The sequence below is a fragment of the Dendrobates tinctorius genome, unplaced genomic scaffold (assembly GCF_039654945.1).
Source record: "Dendrobates tinctorius isolate UK_male_01 unplaced genomic scaffold, ASM3965494v1 ptg000063l, whole genome shotgun sequence".
Classification (NCBI taxonomy): domain Eukaryota; kingdom Metazoa; phylum Chordata; class Amphibia; order Anura; family Dendrobatidae; genus Dendrobates; species Dendrobates tinctorius.
The window spans coordinates 12104930-12123164 of record NW_027361731.1 but is presented as its reverse complement, the minus strand read 5'-3'; the positions used below and the strand labels follow the sequence as shown (position 1 = coordinate 12123164).

The following is an 18235-nucleotide window of genomic DNA, read 5'->3' as shown; positions in this document are numbered from 1 at the left end:
TCATCCTGTCAGCCAGAGCCACCGGACTACTACCACTAATATCCCACATCATCCCGTCAGCCAGTGCTACCGGACTACTCCCCCTAATATCCCACATCATCCCGTCAGCCAGGGCCACCGGACTACTACCCCTAATATCCCACATTATCCCATCAGCCAGGGCCACCGGACTACTCCCCCTAATATCCCACATCATCCCGTCAGCCAGGGCCACCGGACTACTACCCCTAACATCCCACATCATCCCGTCAGCCAGAGCTACCGTTCTACTACCACTAATATCCCACATCATCCCGTCAGAGCCACCAGACTACTACCCCTAATATCCCACATCATCCCGTCACAGCCGCCGGACTACTACCCCTAATATCCCACATATGGTGGAGGTGGGCATCCGTGGGGGTGGGATCTCTAGGAGGTTGGCCCAACTTCAGTCCAGACGGATATGGACAATTGGGTCAGTCCACACATATGGACTCAATGAAAATATTAGTTATGCCCCATTTCTGTAAGAACTGTTCTGTTCATAGATAACACCTACGTTATGTGGATTCTCACTTTTAATATTTTATATGTCTTTTTAATATTTTAGTTTTCTTTTGGAGCTATGAGGAAGGATAATGTGAACTGTACACTTATGGATATCTTATATAACTCTAGCCCACGTGGGTGAATAACTTTTGTCAAGAAATGAAGAAACCAACAATGATTATGAAGTCTGCCATTTGGTCTAGGTCTTTGATATGGTCTGTTATTGATGTGCAATAATAATTTATAGTGAGATATTTTTGGAATTTAGATATATATACTACTATTTTGATAGGTAATTGTTGGTATTATAAGCACTTTGAATGTATTCATTGTTTGGTATATCCTCGCTGATGTGTTCACAACGGGTGTGTGCTTTATATGGGTGTAAGTCAGCGCCCCCCGGCTCAGTACGCGCCTGTCTCCATCGCCGCTGCCCCTGCTTGGTGTCTCTACATGATGGTTGCGGCCCGCCCCGGCCACTCCCACTGTGTGACGCCAGCGCAGACCGGCATTTCAGTTGCCTCGGCGACGGAGCGTGTCACTTCTGGGCCGGGAGCGCGACTTACGGTAACGTCGGTCATGATGCGGCGCCCGGGCACACTATAAAATGATGCCAGTTCACATACTGACAAGGCCCCTTGAAGAAGGCGGGTCCGAAACGCGCGTCGGGGCGGACGCGCTATCCAGGCACTGGAGCACCTCCTGACCATCACCGCCGTTACCTATTATATAATGGGCTTTGTTCCTTATTTGTACAGCGGCCATTATGGCAGATCCAAGGGTGGTATAATAGGTGGATAGTCAGGATGTGTGGTCTTGCTTATGCAGCACCCACCAGTACTGAGTACTATATATTGGGCAGTGTGTTTTAGTTATAGTGGCCACTATGGCAATTGCAGTGGTAGATGCTAAGTAAAAATAGACTTCTAGAATATGGTCTTTTTACACTATGTGCTGTTATAATGTACAACTTCAGTAGTGAATTTTGGTAGAATTATTTATATATGGCAATATGATTATTAATTTTTGAAGATTGTCTATTTTGGATAATTAGCGACCATATTTGGGACGGCTTTATAATTAGTAGACACACAGTGTGTACTATCCTCTATGTGCTGGATGTGGGCGTCATCACACTATACATATGTGTATGTCTATTTCCCCTTGTCCCTTCAATTGGTGATATGTAATGATTTTAAATGTTTTTCTAGCAATAAAATCTTTTTCTATAGATTGATAAAAGTGACTTCGGATCATCTTTGTTGTTGTGGATATGTTATGTAGTTGATGATAGGCATCTTAAATCCATGTGGATACATGGCGAGAATAATTACAGGTAATAATTGATACCATGTGTCCCAGCCATACTTGGTGGATTGAGCTGTATAATGAGGCCAAGGCTTTATAATGAAGGGACTGGAGGGAGAAAAGAGAGGAACGTAGCAAGAAGAGCCGGACTGCCCATCACTAGACCACTATACAGCTGTATAATGAAGCCCAGGCTTTATAGTGAAGAGACTGGAGGGAGAAAAGAGGGGAAAGGAACAAGAAGAGCCGGACTGCCCATCACTAGACCCCTGTACAGCTGTATAATGAGGCCCAGGCTTTATAGTGAAGGCACTGGAGGGAGAAAAGAGAGGAACACAGCAAGAAGAGCCGGACTGACCATCACTAGACCCCTGTACAGCTGTATAATGAGGCCCAGGCTTTATAGTGAAGGCACTGGAGGGAGAAAAGAGAGAAACACAGCAAGAAGAGCCGGACTGACCATCACTAGACCCCTGTACAGCTGTATAATGAGGCACAGGCTTTATAGTGAAGGCACTGGAGGGAGAAAAGAGAGGAACACAGCAAGAAGAGCCGGACTGACCATCACTAGACCCCTGTACAGCTGTATAATGAGGCCCAGGCTTTATAGTGAAGGGACTGGAGAGAGAAAAGAGGGGAAAGGAGCAAGAAGAGCCAGACAGCCCATCACTAGAGCCCTGTACAGCTGTATAATGAAGCCCAGGCTTTATAGTGAAGAGACTGGAAGGAGAAAAGAGGGGAAAGGAACAAGAAGAGCCAGACAGCCCATCACTAGAGCCCTGTACAGCTGTATAATGAGGCCCAGGCTTTATAGTGAAGGGACTGGAGGGAGAAAAGAGAGGAACACAGCAAGAGGAGACGGACTGACCATCACTAGACCCCTGTACAGCTGTATAATGAGGCCCAGGCTTTATAGTGAAGGGACTGGAGGGAGAAAAGAGAGGAACACAGCAAGAAGAGCCGGACTGCTCATCACTAGACCCCTGTACAGCTGTATAATGAGGCCCAGGCTTTATAGTGAAGAGACTGGAGGGAGAAAATAGGGGAAAGGAGCAAGAAGAGCCAGACTGCCCATCACTAGAGCCCTGTACAGCTGTATAATGAGGCCCAGGCTTTATAGTGAAGGGACTGGAGGGAGAAAAGAGAGGAACACAGCAAGAAGAGCCGGACTGCTCATCACTAGACCACTGTACAGCTGTATAATGAGGCCCAGGCTTTATAGTGAAGGGACTGGAGGGAGAAAAGAGGGAAAGGAGCAAGAAGAGCCGGACTGCTCATCACTAGACCCCTGTACAGCTGTATAATGAGGCCCAGGCTTTATAGTGAAGGGACTGGAGGGAGAAAAGAGGGGAAAGAAGCAAGAAGAGCCGGACTGCCCATCACTAGACCCCTGTACAGCTGTATAATGAGGCCCAGGCTTTATAGTGAAGAGACTGGAGGGAGAAAAGAGGGGAAAGGAGCAAGAAGAGCCGGACTGCCCATCACTAGACCCCTGGTACAGCTGTATAATGAGGCCCAGGCTTTATAGTGAAGGGACTGGAGAGAGAAAACAGGGAAAAGGAGCAAGAAGAGTCGGACTGCCCATCACTAGACCCCTGTACAGCTGTATAATGAGGCCCAGGCTTTATAGTGAAGAGACAAGAGGGAGAAAAGAGGGGAAAGGAGCAAAAAGAGCCAGACTGACCATCAATAGACCCCTGTACAGCTATATAATGAGGCCCAGGCTTTATAGTGAAGAGACTGGAGAGAGAAAACAGGGAAAAGGAGCAAGAAGAGTCGGACTGCCCATCACTAGACCCCTGTACAGCTGCATAATGAGGCCCAGGCTTTATAGTGAAGAGACTGGAGGGAGATAAGAGGGGAATGGAGCAAGAAGAGCCGGACTGCCCATCACTAACCTGCAGAGCCGCACTCCACATAGAGAATAATTGAGCCTCCGGCACCGACCTCCACCCGCAGAGCCACACTCCAGAGAATAATGGAGCCTCCGGCACCGACCTCCACCCGCAGAGCCACACTCCAGAGAATAATGGAACCTCCGGCACCGACCTCCACCCGCAAAGTCCCACTCCACATAGAGAATAATGGAGCCTCCAGCACCGACCTCCACCAGCACTCCACATAGAGAATAATGGAGCCTCCAGCACCGACCTCCACCCGCAGAGCCGCACTCCACATAGAGAATAATGGAGCCTCCGGCACCAACCTCCACCCGCAGAGTTGCACTCCACATAGAGAATAATGGAGCCTTCGGCACCGACCTCCACCCGCAGAGCCGCACTCCACATAGAGAATAATGAAGCCTCCAGCACCGACCTCCACCCACAGAGCCACACTCCACATAGAGAATAATGGAGCCTTCGGCAATGACCTACACCCGCAGAGCCGCACTCCACACAGAGAATAATGGAGCCTCCGGCACCGACCTCCACCCGCAGAGTTGCACTCCACATAGAGAATAATGGAGCCTTCGGCACCGACCTCCACCCGCAGAGCCGCACTCCACATAGAGAATAATGAAGCCTCCAGCACCGACCTCCACCCACAGAGCCACACTCCACATAGAGAATAATGGAGCCTCCGGCACCGACCTCCACCCGCAGAGCCGCACTCCACATAGAGAATAATGGAGCCTCCAGCACCGACCTCCACCAGCAGAGCCGCACTCCACATAGAGAATAATGGAGCCTCCAGCACCGACCTCCACCCGCAGAGCCGCACTCCACATAGACAATAATGGAGCCTTCGGCAATGACCTCCACCCGCAGAGCCGCACTCCACATAGAGAATAATGAAGCCTCCAGCACCGACCTCTACCCGCAGAGCCACACTCCACATAGAGAATAATGGAGCCTCCGGCACCGACCTCCACCCGAAGAGCCGCACTCCACATAGAGAATAATGGAGCCTCCGGCACCGACCTCCACCAGCAGAGCCGGACTCCGCATAGAGAATAATGGAACCTCCGGCACCGACCTCCACCCGCAGAGCCGCACTCCACATAGAGAATAATGGGGCCTCCAGCACCGACCTCCACCCGCAGAGCCGCACTCCACATAGAGAATAATGGAGCCTCCAGCACGGACCTCCACTCGCACTCCACATAGAGAATAATGGAGCCTCCAGCACCGACCTCCACCTGCAGAGCCACACTCCACATAGAGAATAATGGAGCCTCCAGCACCGACCTCCACCCGCAGAGCCACACTCCACATAGAGAATAATGGAGCCTCCAGCACCGACCTCCACCCGCAGAGCCGCACTCCACATAGAGAATAATGGAGCCTCCGGCACCGACCTCCACCCGCAGAGTTGCACTCCACATAGAGAATAATGGAGCCTCCAGCACCGACCTCCACCCGCAGAGCAGCACACCACATAGAGAATAATGGAGCCTTCGGCACCGACCTCCACCAGCAGAGCGGCACTCCACATAGAGAATAATGAAGCCTCCAGCACCGACCTCCACCCGCAGAGCCGCACTCCACATAAAGAATAATGGAGCCTCCAGCACCGACCTCCACCCGCAGAGCTATACTCCACATAGAGAATGGAGCCTCCAGCACCAACCTCCACCCGCACTCCACATAAAAAATAATGGAGCCACCAGCACCGACCTCCACCCGCAGAGCCGCACTCCACATAGAGAATAATGGAGCATCCAGCACCGACCTCCACCAGCAGAGCCGTACTCCACAGAGAGAATAATGGAGCCTCCGGCACCGACCTCCACCCGCAGAGTTGCACTCCACATAGAGAATAATGGAGCCTCCAGCACCGACCTCCACCCGCAGAACCACACTCTACATAGAGAATAATGGAGCCTCCAGCACCGACCTCCACCCGCAGAGCCGCACTCCACAGAGAGAATAATGGAGCCTTCGGCACCGACCTCCACCAGCAGAGCCGCACTCCACATAGAGAATAATGGAGCCTCCAGCACCGACCTCCACCCGCAGAGCCGCACTCCACATAGAGAATAATGGAGCCTTCGGCACCGACCTCCACCAGCAGAGCCGCACTCCACATAGAGAATAATGGAGCCTCCAGCACCGACCTCCACCCGCAGAGCCGCACTCCACATAAAGAATAATGGAGCCTCCGGCACCGAACTCCACCCGCAGAGCCACACTCCACATAGAGAATAATGGAGCCTCCCGCACCTACTTCCACCCGCAGAGCCGCACTCCACATAGAGAATAATGGAGCCTCCGGCACCGACCTCCACCCGCACTCCACATAAAAAATAATGGAGCCACCAGCACCGACCTCCACCCGCACTCCACATAAAAAATAATGGAGCCACCAGCACCGACCTCCACCCGCAGAGCCGCACTCCACATAGAGAATAATGGAGCCTCCAGCACCGACCTCCACCAGCAGAGCCGCACTCCACATAGAGAATAATGGAGCCTCCAGCACCGACCTCCACCCGCAGAGCCGCACTCCACATAGACAATAATGGAGCCTTCGGCAAGGACCTACACCCGCAGAGCCGCACTCCACACAGAGAATAATGGAGCCTCCGGCACCGACCTCCACCCGCAGAGTTGCACTCCACATAAAAAATAATGGAGCCACCAGCACCGACCTCCACCCGCAGAGCCGCACTCCACATAGAGAATAATGGAGCCTCCAGCACCGACCTCCACCAGCAGAGCCGCACTCCACAGAGAGAATAATGGAGCCTCCAGCACCGACCTCCACCCGCAGAGCCACACTCCACATAGAGAATAATGGAGCCTCCAGCACCGACCTCCACTCCACATACAGAATAATGGAGCCTCCGGCACCGACCTCCACCCGCAGAGCCGCACTCCACATACAGAATAATGGAGCCTCCGGCACCGACCTCCACCCGCAGAGCCACACTCCACATAAAGAATAATGGAGCCTCCGGCACCGACCTCCACCCGCAGAGCCACACTCCACATAGAGAATAATGAAGCATCCAGCACCGACCTCCACTGGCAGAGCTGCACTCCACATAGAGAATAATGGAGCCTCCAGCACCTACCTCCACCCGCAGAGCCGCACTCCACATAGAGAATAATGGAGCCTCCAGCACCGACCTCCACCCGCAGAGCCACACTCCACATAGAGAATAATGGAGCATCCAGCACCGACCTCCACCCGCAGAGCCACACTCCACATAGAGAATAATGGAGCCTCCAGCACCGACCTCCACCCGCAGAGCCACACTACACATAGAGAATAATGGAGCCTCCAGCACCGACCTCCACCCGCAGAGCCGCACTCCACATAGAGAATAATGGAGCCTCCAGCACCGACCTCCACCCGCAGAGCCTCACTCCACATAGAGAATAATGGAGCCTCCGGCACCGACCTCCACCCGCAGAGCCGCACTCCACATAGAGAATAATGGAGCCTCCGGCACCGACCTCCACCCGCAGAGCCACACTCCACATAGAGAATAATGGAGCCTCCGGCACCGACCTCCACCCGCAGAGCCACACTCCACATAGAGAATAATGGGGCCTCCAGCACCGACCTCCACCCGCAGAGCCGCACTCCACAGAGTATAATGGGGCCTCCGGCATCGACCTCCACCTGCAGAGCCGCACTCCACATAGAGAATAATGGAGCCTCCAGCACCGACCTCCACCCGCAGAGCTGCACTCCACATAGAGAATAATGGAGCCTCCAGCACCGACCTCCACCCGCAGAGCCGCATTCCACATATATGGCTGCTCTGTGTGCACAGGACCTGTGAAGAGGTCACAGGAGGGGAGGAGTCAGGGGTCACATGATCAGGGGCCTCAGGGTATGCAGGAATCTGCTGTGCTGGTTATCATGGTGCGGGATGAGGGGAAGTTTATATGTGGGAGGGGTTAATAGTGTGGATGAAAAAGAGCCGAGTGTCCTATTGGAGACGATTCATGTACGGAGCAGAGCCGCGTCTGTCCTATTGGGGGTGATTCATGTACGGAGCGGAGCCGCGTGTGTCCCATTGGTGGCAATTCATGTACGGAGCGGAGCCGCGTGTGTCCCATTGGGGGCAATTCATGTACAGAGCGGAGCAGCGTGTGTCCTATTGGGGGTGATTCATGTATGGAGCGGAGCCGCGTGTCTTATTGGGGGAGATTCATGTACGGAGCGGAGCCGCGTGTGTCTTATTGGGGGAGATTCATGTACGGAGCGGAGCCGCGTGTGTCCTATTGGGGGTGATTCATGTACGGAGCCGCGTGTGTCTTATTGGGGGAGATTCATGTACGGAGCGGAGCCGCGTGTGTCCTATTGGGGGTGATTCATGTACGGAGCGGAGCCGCGTGTGTCTTATTGGGGGAGATTCATGTACGGAGCGGAGCCGCGTGTGTCTTATTGGGGGAGATTCATGTACGGAGCGGAGCCGCGTGTGTCTTATTGGGGGAGATTCATGTACGGAGCGGAGCCGCGTGTGTCCTATTGGGGGAGATTCATGTACGGAGCGGAGCCGCGTGTGTCTTATTGGGGGTGATTCATGTACGGAGCCGCGTGTGTACTATTGGGGGAGATTCATGTACGGAGCGGAGCCGCGTGTGTCTTATTGGGGGAGATTCATGTACGGAGCGGAGCCGCGTGTCTTATTGGGGGAGATTTATGTACGGAGCGGAGCCGCGTGTGTCTTATTGGGGGAGATTCATGTACGGAGCGGAGCCGCGTGTGTCCTATTGGGGGTGATTCATGTACGGAGCCGCGTGTGTCTTATTGGGGGAGATTCATGTACGGAGCGGAGCCGCGTGTGTCCTATTGGGGGTGATTCATGTACGGAGCGGAGCCGCGTGTGTCTTATTGGGGGTGATTCATGTACGGAGCCGCGTGTGTCTTATTGGGGGAGATTCATGTACGGAGCGGAGCCGCGTGTGTCCTATTGGGGGTGATTCATGTACGGAGCGGAGCCGCGTGTGTCTTATTGGGGGTGATTCATGTACGGAGCCGCGTGTGTCTTATTGGGGGAGATTCATGTACGGAGCGGAGCCGCGTGTGTCTTATTGGGGGAGATTTATGTACGGAGCGGAGCCGCGTGTGTCTTATTGGGGGAGATTCATGTACGGAGCGGAGCCGCGTGTGTCTTATTGGGGGTGATTCATGTACGGAGCCGCGTGTGTCTTATTGGGGGAGATTCATGTACGGAGCGGAGCCGCGTGTGTCCTATTGGGGGTGATTCATGTACGGAGCCGCGTGTGTCTTATTGGGGGAGATTCATGTACGGAGCGGAGCCGCGTGTGTCTTATTGGGGGAGATTCATGTACGGAGCGGAGCCGCGTGTGTCCTATTGGGGGAGATTCATGTACGGAGCGGAGCCGCGTGTGTCTTATTGGGGGTGATTCATGTACGGAGCCGCGTGTGTCTTATTGGGGGAGATTCATGTACGGAGCGGAGCCGCGTGTCTTATTGGGGGAGATTCATGTACGGAGCGGAGCCGCGTGTGTCTTATTGGGGGAGATTCATGTACGGAGCGGAGCCGCGTGTGTCCTATTGGGGGTGATTCATGTACGGAGCCGCGTGTGTCTTATTGGGGGAGATTCATGTACGGAGCGGAGCCGCGTGTGTCCTATTGGGGGTGATTCATGTACGGAGCGGAGCCGCGTGTGTCTTATTGGGGGTGATTCATGTACGGAGCCGCGTGTGTCTTATTGGGGGAGATTCATGTACGGAGCGGAGCCGCGTGTGTCCTATTGGGGGAGATTCATGTACGGAGCGGAGCCGCGTGTGTCTTATTGGGGGAGATTCATGTACGGAGCGGAGCCGCGTGTGTCTTATTGGGGGTGATTCATGTACGGAGCCGCGTGTGTCTTATTGGGGGAGATTCATGTACGGAGCGGAGCCGCGTGTGTCCTATTGGGGGTGATTCATGTACGGAGCGGAGCCGCGTGTGTCTTATTGGGGGTGATTCATGTACGGAGCCGCGTGTGTCCTATTGGGGGAGATTCATGTACGGAGCGGAGCCGCGTGTGTCTTATTGGGGGAGATTCATGTACGGAGCGGAGCCGCGTGTGTCCTATTGGGGGAGATTCATGTAAGGAGCGGAGCCGCGTGTGTCTTATTGGGGGTGATTCATGTACGGAGCCGCGTGTGTCTTATTGGGGGAGATTCATGTACGGAGCGGAGCCGCGTGTCTTATTGGGGGAGATTCATGTACGGAGCGGAGCCGCGTGTGTCTTATTGGGGGAGATTCATGTACGGAGCGGAGCCGCGTGTGTCCTATTGGGGGTGATTCATGTACGGAGCCGCGTGTGTCTTATTGGGGGAGATTCATGTACGGAGCGGAGCCGCGTGTGTCCTATTGGGGGTGATTCATGTACGGAGCGGAGCCGCGTGTGTCTTATTGGGGGTGATTCATGTATGGAGCCGCGTGTGTCTTATTGGGGGAGATTCATGTACGGAGCGGAGCCGCGTGTGTCTTATTGGGGGAGATTCATGTACGGAGCGGAGCCGCGTGTGTCTTATTGGGGGAGATTCATGTACGGAGCGGAGCCGCGTGTGTCTTATTGGGGGAGATTCATGTACGGAGCGGAGCCGCGTGTGTCCTATTGGGGGTGATTCATGTACGGAGCGGAGCCGCGTGTGTCTTATTGGGGGTGATTCATGTACGGAGCGGAGCCGCGTGTGTCCTATTGGGGGAGATTCATGTACGGAGCCGCGTGTGTCTTATTGGGGGAGATTCATGTACGGAGCCGCGTGTGTCTTATTGGGGGTGATTCATGTACGGAGCGGAGCCGCGTGTGTCCTATTGGGGGAGATTCATGTACGGAGCCGCGTGTGTCCTATTGGGGGAGATTCATGTACGGAGCGGAGCCGCGTGTGTCCTATTGGGGGTGATTCATGTACGGAGCGGAGCCGCGTGTGTCTTATTGGGGGTGATTCATGTACGGAGCCGCGTGTGTCTTATTGGGGGAGATTCATGTACGGAGCGGAGCCGCGTGTGTCTTATTGGGGGTGATTCATGTATGGAGCCGCGTGTGTCTTATTGGGGGAGATTCATGTACGAAGCGGAGCCGCGTGTGTCTTATTGGGGGAGATTCATGTACGGAGCGGAGCCGCGTGTGTCTTATTGGGGGAGATTCATGTACGGAGCGGAGCCGCGTGTGTCTTATTGGGGGAGATTCATGTACGGAGCGGAGCCGCGTGTGTCCTATTGGGGGTGATTCATGTACGGAGCGGAGCCGCGTGTGTCTTATTGGGGGTGATTCATGTACGGAGCGGAGCCGCGTGTGTCCTATTGGGGGAGATTCATGTACGGAGCCGCGTGTGTCTTATTGGGGGAGATTCATGTACGGAGCCGCGTGTGTCTTATTGGGGGTGATTCATGTACGGAGCGGAGCCGCGTGTGTCCTATTGGGGGAGATTCATGTACGGAGCCGCGTGTGTCCTATTGGGGGAGATTCATGTACGGAGCGGAGCCGCGTGTGTCCTATTGGGGGTGATTCATGTACGGAGCGGAGCCGCGTGTGTCTTATTGGGGGTGATTCATGTACGGAGCCGCGTGTGTCTTATTGGGGGAGATTCATGTACGGAGCGGAGCCGCGTGTGTCTTATTGGGGGAGATTCATGTACGGAGCGGAGCCGCGTGTGTCTTATTGGGGGAGATTCATGTACGGAGCGGAGCCGCGTGTGTCCTATTGGGGGTGATTCATGTACGGAGCGGAGCCGCGTGTGTCTTATTGGGGGTGATTCATGTACGGAGCGGAGCCGCGTGTGTCCTATTGGGGGAGATTCATGTACGGAGCCGCGTGTGTCTTATTGGGGGAGATTCATGTACGGAGCCGCGTGTGTCTTATTGGGGGTGATTCATGTACGGAGCGGAGCCGCGTGTGTCCTATTGGGGGTGATTCATGTACGGAGCCGCGTGTGTCTTATTGGGGGAGATTCATGTACGGAGCGGAGCCGCGTGTGTCTTATTGGGGGTGATTCATGTACGGAGCGGAGCCGCGAGTGTCCTATTCGGGGAGATTCATGTACGGAGCCGCGTGTGTCTTATTGGGGGAGATTCATGTACGGAGCCGCGTGTGTCTTATTGGGGGTGATTCATGTACGGAGCGGAGCCGCGTGTGTCCTATTGGGGGTGATTCATGTACGGAGCGGAGCCGCGTGTGTCCTATTGGGGGTGATTCATGTACGGAGCCGCGTGTGTCTTATTGGGGGAGATTCATGTACGGAGCGGAGCCGCGTGTGTCCTATTGGGGGTGATTCATGTACGGAGCGGAGCCGCGTGTGTCCTATTGGGGGGGATTCATGTACGGAGCCGCGTGTCTTATTGGGGGTGATTCATGTACGGAGCCGCGTGTGTCCTATTGGGGGTGATTCATGTACGGAGCGGAGCCGCGTGTGTCCTATTGGGGGAGATTCATGTACGGAGCCGCGTGTGTACTATTGGGGGAGATTCATGTACGGAGCGGAGCCGCGTGTCTTATTGGGGGTGATTCATGTACGGAGCCGCGTGTGTCTTATTGGGGGAGATTCATGTACGGAGCCGCGTGTGTACTATTGGGGGTGATTCATGTACGGAGCGGAGCCGCGTGTGTCTTATTGGGGGTGATTCATGTACGGAGCCGCGTGTGTCCTATTGGGGGAGATTCATGTACGGAGCGGAGCCGCGTGTGTCTTATTGGGGGAGATTCATGTACGGAGCGGAGCCGCGTGTGTCTTATTGGGGGAGATTCATGTACGGAGCGGAGCCGCGTGTGTCTTATTGGGGGTGATTCATGTACGGAGCCGCGTGTGTCTTATTGGGGGAGATTCATGTACGGAGCGGAGCCGCGTGTGTCCTATTGGGGGTGATTCATGTACGGAGCGGAGCCGCGTGTGTCTTATTGGGGGTGATTCATGTACGGAGCCGCGTGTGTCCTATTGGGGGAGATTCATGTACGGAGCGGAGCCGCGTGTGTCTTATTGGGGGAGATTCATGTACGGAGCGGAGCCGCGTGTGTCCTATTGGGGGAGATTCATGTACGGAGCGGAGCCGCGTGTGTCTTATTGGGGGAGATTCATGTACGGAGCGGAGCCGCGTGTGTCTTATTGGGGGTGATTCATGTACGGAGCCGCGTGTGTCTTATTGGGGGAGATTCATGTACGGAGCGGAGCCGTGTGTGTCCTATTGGGGGTGATTCATGTACGGAGCGGAGCCGCGTGTGTCTTATTGGGGGTGATTCATGTACGGAGCCGCGTGTGTCCTATTGGGGGAGATTCATGTACGGAGCGGAGCCGCGTGTGTCCTATTGGGGGAGATTCATGTACGGAGCGGAGCCGCGTGTGTCCTATTGGGGGAGATTCATGTACGGAGCGGAGCCGCGTGTGTCTTATTGGGGGTGATTCATGTACGGAGCCGCGTGTGTCTTATTGGGGGAGATTCATGTACGGAGCGGAGCCGCGTGTCTTATTGGGGGAGATTCATGTACGGAGCGGAGCCGCGTGTGTCTTATTGGGGGGAGATTCATGTACGGAGCGGAGACGCGTGTGTCCTATTGGGGGTGATTCATGTACGGAGCCGCGTGTGTCTTATTGGGGGAGATTCATGTACGGAGCGGAGCCGCGTGTGTCCTATTGGGGGTGATTCATGTACGGAGCGGAGCCGCGTGTGTCTTATTGGGGGTGATTCATGTACGGAGCCGCGTGTGTCTTATTGGGGGAGATTCATGTACGGAGCGGAGCCGCGTGTCTTATTGGGGGAGATTCATGTACGGAGCGGTGCCGCGTGTGTCTTATTGGGGGAGATTCATGTACGGAGCGGAGCCGCGTGTGTCCTATTGGGGGTGATTCATGTACGGAGCCGCGTGTGTCTTATTGGGGGAGATTCATGTACGGAGCGGAGCCGCGTGTGTCTTATTGGGGGAGATTCATGTACGGAGCGGAGCCGCGTGTGTCTTATTGGGGGAGATTCATGTACGGAGCGGAGCCGCGTGTGTCCTATTGGGGGTGATTCATGTACGGAGCGGAGCCGCGTGTGTCTTATTGGGGGTGATTCATGTACGGAGCGGAGCCGCGTGTGTCCTATTGGGGGAGATTCATGTACGGAGCCGCGTGTGTCTTATTGGGGGAGATTCATGTACGGAGCCGCGTGTGTCTTATTGGGGGTGATTCATGTACGGAGCGGAGCCGCGTGTGTCCTATTGGGGGAGATTCATGTACGGAGCCGCGTGTGTACTATTGGGGGAGATTCATGTACGGAGCGGAGCCGCGTGTGTCCTATTGGGGGTGATTCATGTACGGAGCGGAGCCGCGTGTGTCTTATTGGGGGTGATTCATGTACGGAGCCGCGTGTGTCTTATTGGGGGAGATTCATGTACGGAGCGGAGCCGCGTGTGTCTTATTGGGGGAGATTCATGTACGGAGCGGAGCCGCGTGTGTCTTATTGGGGGAGATTCATGTACGGAGCGGAGCCGCGTGTGTCCTATTGGGGGTGATTCATGTACGGAGCGGAGCCGCGTGTGTCTTATTGGGGGTGATTCATGTACGGAGCGGAGCCGCGTGTGTCCTATTGGGGGAGATTCATGTACGGAGCCGCGTGTGTCTTATTGGGGGAGATTCATGTACGGAGCCGCGTGTGTCTTATTGGGGGTGATTCATGTACGGAGCGGAGCCGCGTGTGTCCTATTGGGGGTGATTCATGTACGGAGCCGCGTGTGTCTTATTGGGGGAGATTCATGTACGGAGCGGAGCCGCGTGTGTCTTATTGGGGGTGATTCATGTACGGAGCGGAGCCGCGAGTGTCCTATTCGGGGAGATTCATGTACGGAGCCGCGTGTGTCTTATTGGGGGAGATTCATGTACGGAGCCGCGTGTGTCTTATTGGGGGTGATTCATGTACGGAGCGGAGCCGCGTGTGTCCTATTGGGGGTGATTCATGTACGGAGCGGAGCCGCGTGTGTCCTATTGGGGGTGATTCATGTACGGAGCCGCGTGTGTCTTATTGGGGGAGATTCATGTACGGAGCGGAGCCGCGTGTGTCTTATTGGGGGTGATTCATGTACGGAGCGGAGCCGCGTGTGTCCTATTGGGGGGGATTCATGTACGGAGCCGCGTGTCTTATTGGGGGTGATTCATGTACGGAGCCGCGTGTGTCCTATTGGGGGTGATTCATGTACGGAGCGGAGCCGCGTGTGTCCTATTGGGGGAGATTCATGTACGGAGCCGCGTGTGTACTATTGGGGGAGATTCATGTACGGAGCGGAGCCGCGTGTCTTATTGGGGGTGATTCATGTACGGAGCCGCGTGTGTCTTATTGGGGGAGATTCATGTACGGAGCCGCGTGTGTACTATTGGGGGTGATTCATGTACGGAGCGGAGCCGCGTGTGTCTTATTGGGGGTGATTCATGTACGGAGCCGCGTGTGTCCTATTGGGGGAGATTCATGTACGGAGCGGAGCCGCGTGTGTCTTATTGGGGGAGATTCATGTACGGAGCGGAGCCGCGTGTGTCTTATTGGGGGAGATTCATGTACGGAGCGGAGCCGCGTGTGTCTTATTGGGGGTGATTCATGTACGGAGCCGCGTGTGTCTTATTGGGGGAGATTCATGTACGGAGCGGAGCCGCGTGTGTCCTATTGGGGGTGATTCATGTACGGAGCGGAGCCGCGTGTGTCTTATTGGGGGTGATTCATGTACGGAGCCGCGTGTGTCCTATTGGGGGAGATTCATGTACGGAGCGGAGCCGCGTGTGTCTTATTGGGGGAGATTCATGTACGGAGCGGAGCCGCGTGTGTCCTATTGGGGGAGATTCATGTACGGAGCGGAGCCGCGTGTGTCTTATTGGGGGAGATTCATGTACGGAGCGGAGCCGCGTGTGTCTTATTGGGGGTGATTCATGTACGGAGCCGCGTGTGTCTTATTGGGGGAGATTCATGTACGGAGCGGAGCCGTGTGTGTCCTATTGGGGGTGATTCATGTACGGAGCGGAGCCGCGTGTGTCTTATTGGGGGTGATTCATGTACGGAGCCGCGTGTGTCCTATTGGGGGAGATTCATGTACGGAGCGGAGCCGCGTGTGTCCTATTGGGGGAGATTCATGTACGGAGCGGAGCCGCGTGTGTCCTATTGGGGGAGATTCATGTACGGAGCGGAGCCGCGTGTGTCTTATTGGGGGTGATTCATGTACGGAGCCGCGTGTGTCTTATTGGGGGAGATTCATGTACGGAGCGGAGCCGCGTGTCTTATTGGGGGAGATTCATGTACGGAGCGGAGCCGCGTGTGTCTTATTGGGGGGAGATTCATGTACGGAGCGGAGACGCGTGTGTCCTATTGGGGGTGATTCATGTACGGAGCCGCGTGTGTCTTATTGGGGGAGATTCATGTACGGAGCGGAGCCGCGTGTGTCCTATTGGGGGTGATTCATGTACGGAGCGGAGCCGCGTGTGTCTTATTGGGGGTGATTCATGTACGGAGCCGCGTGTGTCTTATTGGGGGAGATTCATGTACGGAGCGGAGCCGCGTGTCTTATTGGGGGAGATTCATGTACGGAGCGGTGCCGCGTGTGTCTTATTGGGGGAGATTCATGTACGGAGCGGAGCCGCGTGTGTCCTATTGGGGGTGATTCATGTACGGAGCCGCGTGTGTCTTATTGGGGGAGATTCATGTACGGAGCGGAGCCGCGTGTGTCTTATTGGGGGAGATTCATGTACGGAGCGGAGCCGCGTGTGTCTTATTGGGGGAGATTCATGTACGGAGCGGAGCCGCGTGTGTCCTATTGGGGGTGATTCATGTACGGAGCGGAGCCGCGTGTGTCTTATTGGGGGTGATTCATGTACGGAGCGGAGCCGCGTGTGTCCTATTGGGGGAGATTCATGTACGGAGCCGCGTGTGTCTTATTGGGGGAGATTCATGTACGGAGCCGCGTGTGTCTTATTGGGGGTGATTCATGTACGGAGCGGAGCCGCGTGTGTCTTATTGGGGGAGATTCATGTACGGAGCGGAGCCGCGTGTGTCCTATTGGGGGAGATTCATGTACGGAGCCGCGTGTGTACTATTGGGGGAGATTCATGTACGGAGCGGAGCCGCGTGTGTCTTATTGGGGGAGATTCATGTACGGAGCGGAGCCGCGTGTGTCCTATTGGGGGAGATTCATGTACGGAGCCGCGTGTGTACTATTGGGGGAGATTCATGTACGGAGCGGAGCCGCGTGTGTCTTATTGGGGGTGATTCATGTACGGAGCCGCGTGTGTCTTATTGGGGGAGATTCATGTACGGAGCGGAGCCGCGTGTGTCTTATTGGGGGAGATTCATGTACGGAGCGGAGCCGCGTGTGTCCTATTGGGGGTGATTCATGTACGGAGCGGAGCCGCGTGTGTCTTATTGGGGGTGATTCATGTACGGAGCCGCGTGTGTCTTATTGGGGGAGATTCATGTACGGAGCGGAGCCGCGTGTGTCTTATTGGGGGAGATTCATGTACGGAGCGGAGCCGCGTGTGTCCTATTGGGGGTGATTCATGTACGGAGCGGAGCCGCGTGTGTCTTATTGGGGGTGATTCATGTACGGAGCGGAGCCGCGTGTGTCCTATTGGGGTGATTCATGTACGGAGCGGAGCCGCGTGTGTCCTATTGGGGGTGATTCATGTACGGAGCGGAGCCGCGTGTGTCCTAATGGGGGAGATTCATGTACGGAGCCGCGTGTGTCCTATTGGGGGCGATTTGTGTACGGAGCGGAGCCGCGTGTGTCCTATTGGGGGTGATTCATGTACGGAGCGGAGCCGCGTGTGTCTTATTGGGGGTGATTCATGTACGGAGCGGAGCCGCGTGTGTCCTATTGGGGTGATTCATGTACGGAGCGGAGCCGCGTGTGTCCTATTGGGGGTGATTCATGTACGGAGCGGAGCCGCGTGTGTCCTAATGGGGGAGATTCATGTACGGAGCCGCGTGTGTCCTATTGGGGGCGATTTGTGTACGGAGCGGAGCCGCGTGTGTCCTATTGGGGGCGATTCGTGTACGGAGCGGAGCCGCGTGTGTCCTATTGGGGGCGATTCGTGTACGGAGCGGAGCCGCGTGTTTCCTACTGGGGGCGCTGTCCGCGGTGTAGGGCCGCCAGTGTGACTGAGGCTGCAGTTCCCGGGAGGAGGATTAACCCCTTATCAGCCGGAGAACAGCGCTCTCCCATGTGACAACTTCCCGGATACAGATTGAAAGCGGAACATCACACAGAGGAAAACCGAGTGTTTGTGTGTGGAGAACGGACGAGTCTGAACAGCGGTGAATCCTGAGTGCGGATAACGGGACCTTACACCTACCTGCACCCGCAGAGACGCGCGGCACAGGTTGGACGGTATGGGCTCCGTCCAAGTGTGACGTCATTTCCGGGGGCGTGTCGTGCGGGGAGGCCGGGTGGAGCGTAGACTGTACGGGCTCCGCCTCCTGTCAGGTCCTGACTGCAGCACAGACAGTGCAGCCGGCTCACCACTGAAGATGCTG

General features: G+C 55.4%; 1 protein-coding gene across 2 annotated transcripts in view; it reads right to left on the bottom strand.

The window, feature by feature from the left end:
• LOC141094230 (uncharacterized) overlaps positions 1–18183 on the bottom strand; it is an 81944-nt gene extending 63761 nt beyond the window's left edge. For both annotated transcript variants that reach the window (XM_073580038.1, XM_073580039.1), the window contains exon 1: positions 18055–18183. The gene's annotated coding sequence lies outside the window, so the exon portion shown is untranslated. The remainder of the gene's footprint in view (positions 1–18054) is intronic.
• Positions 18184–18235: the final 52 nt, after the last annotated feature.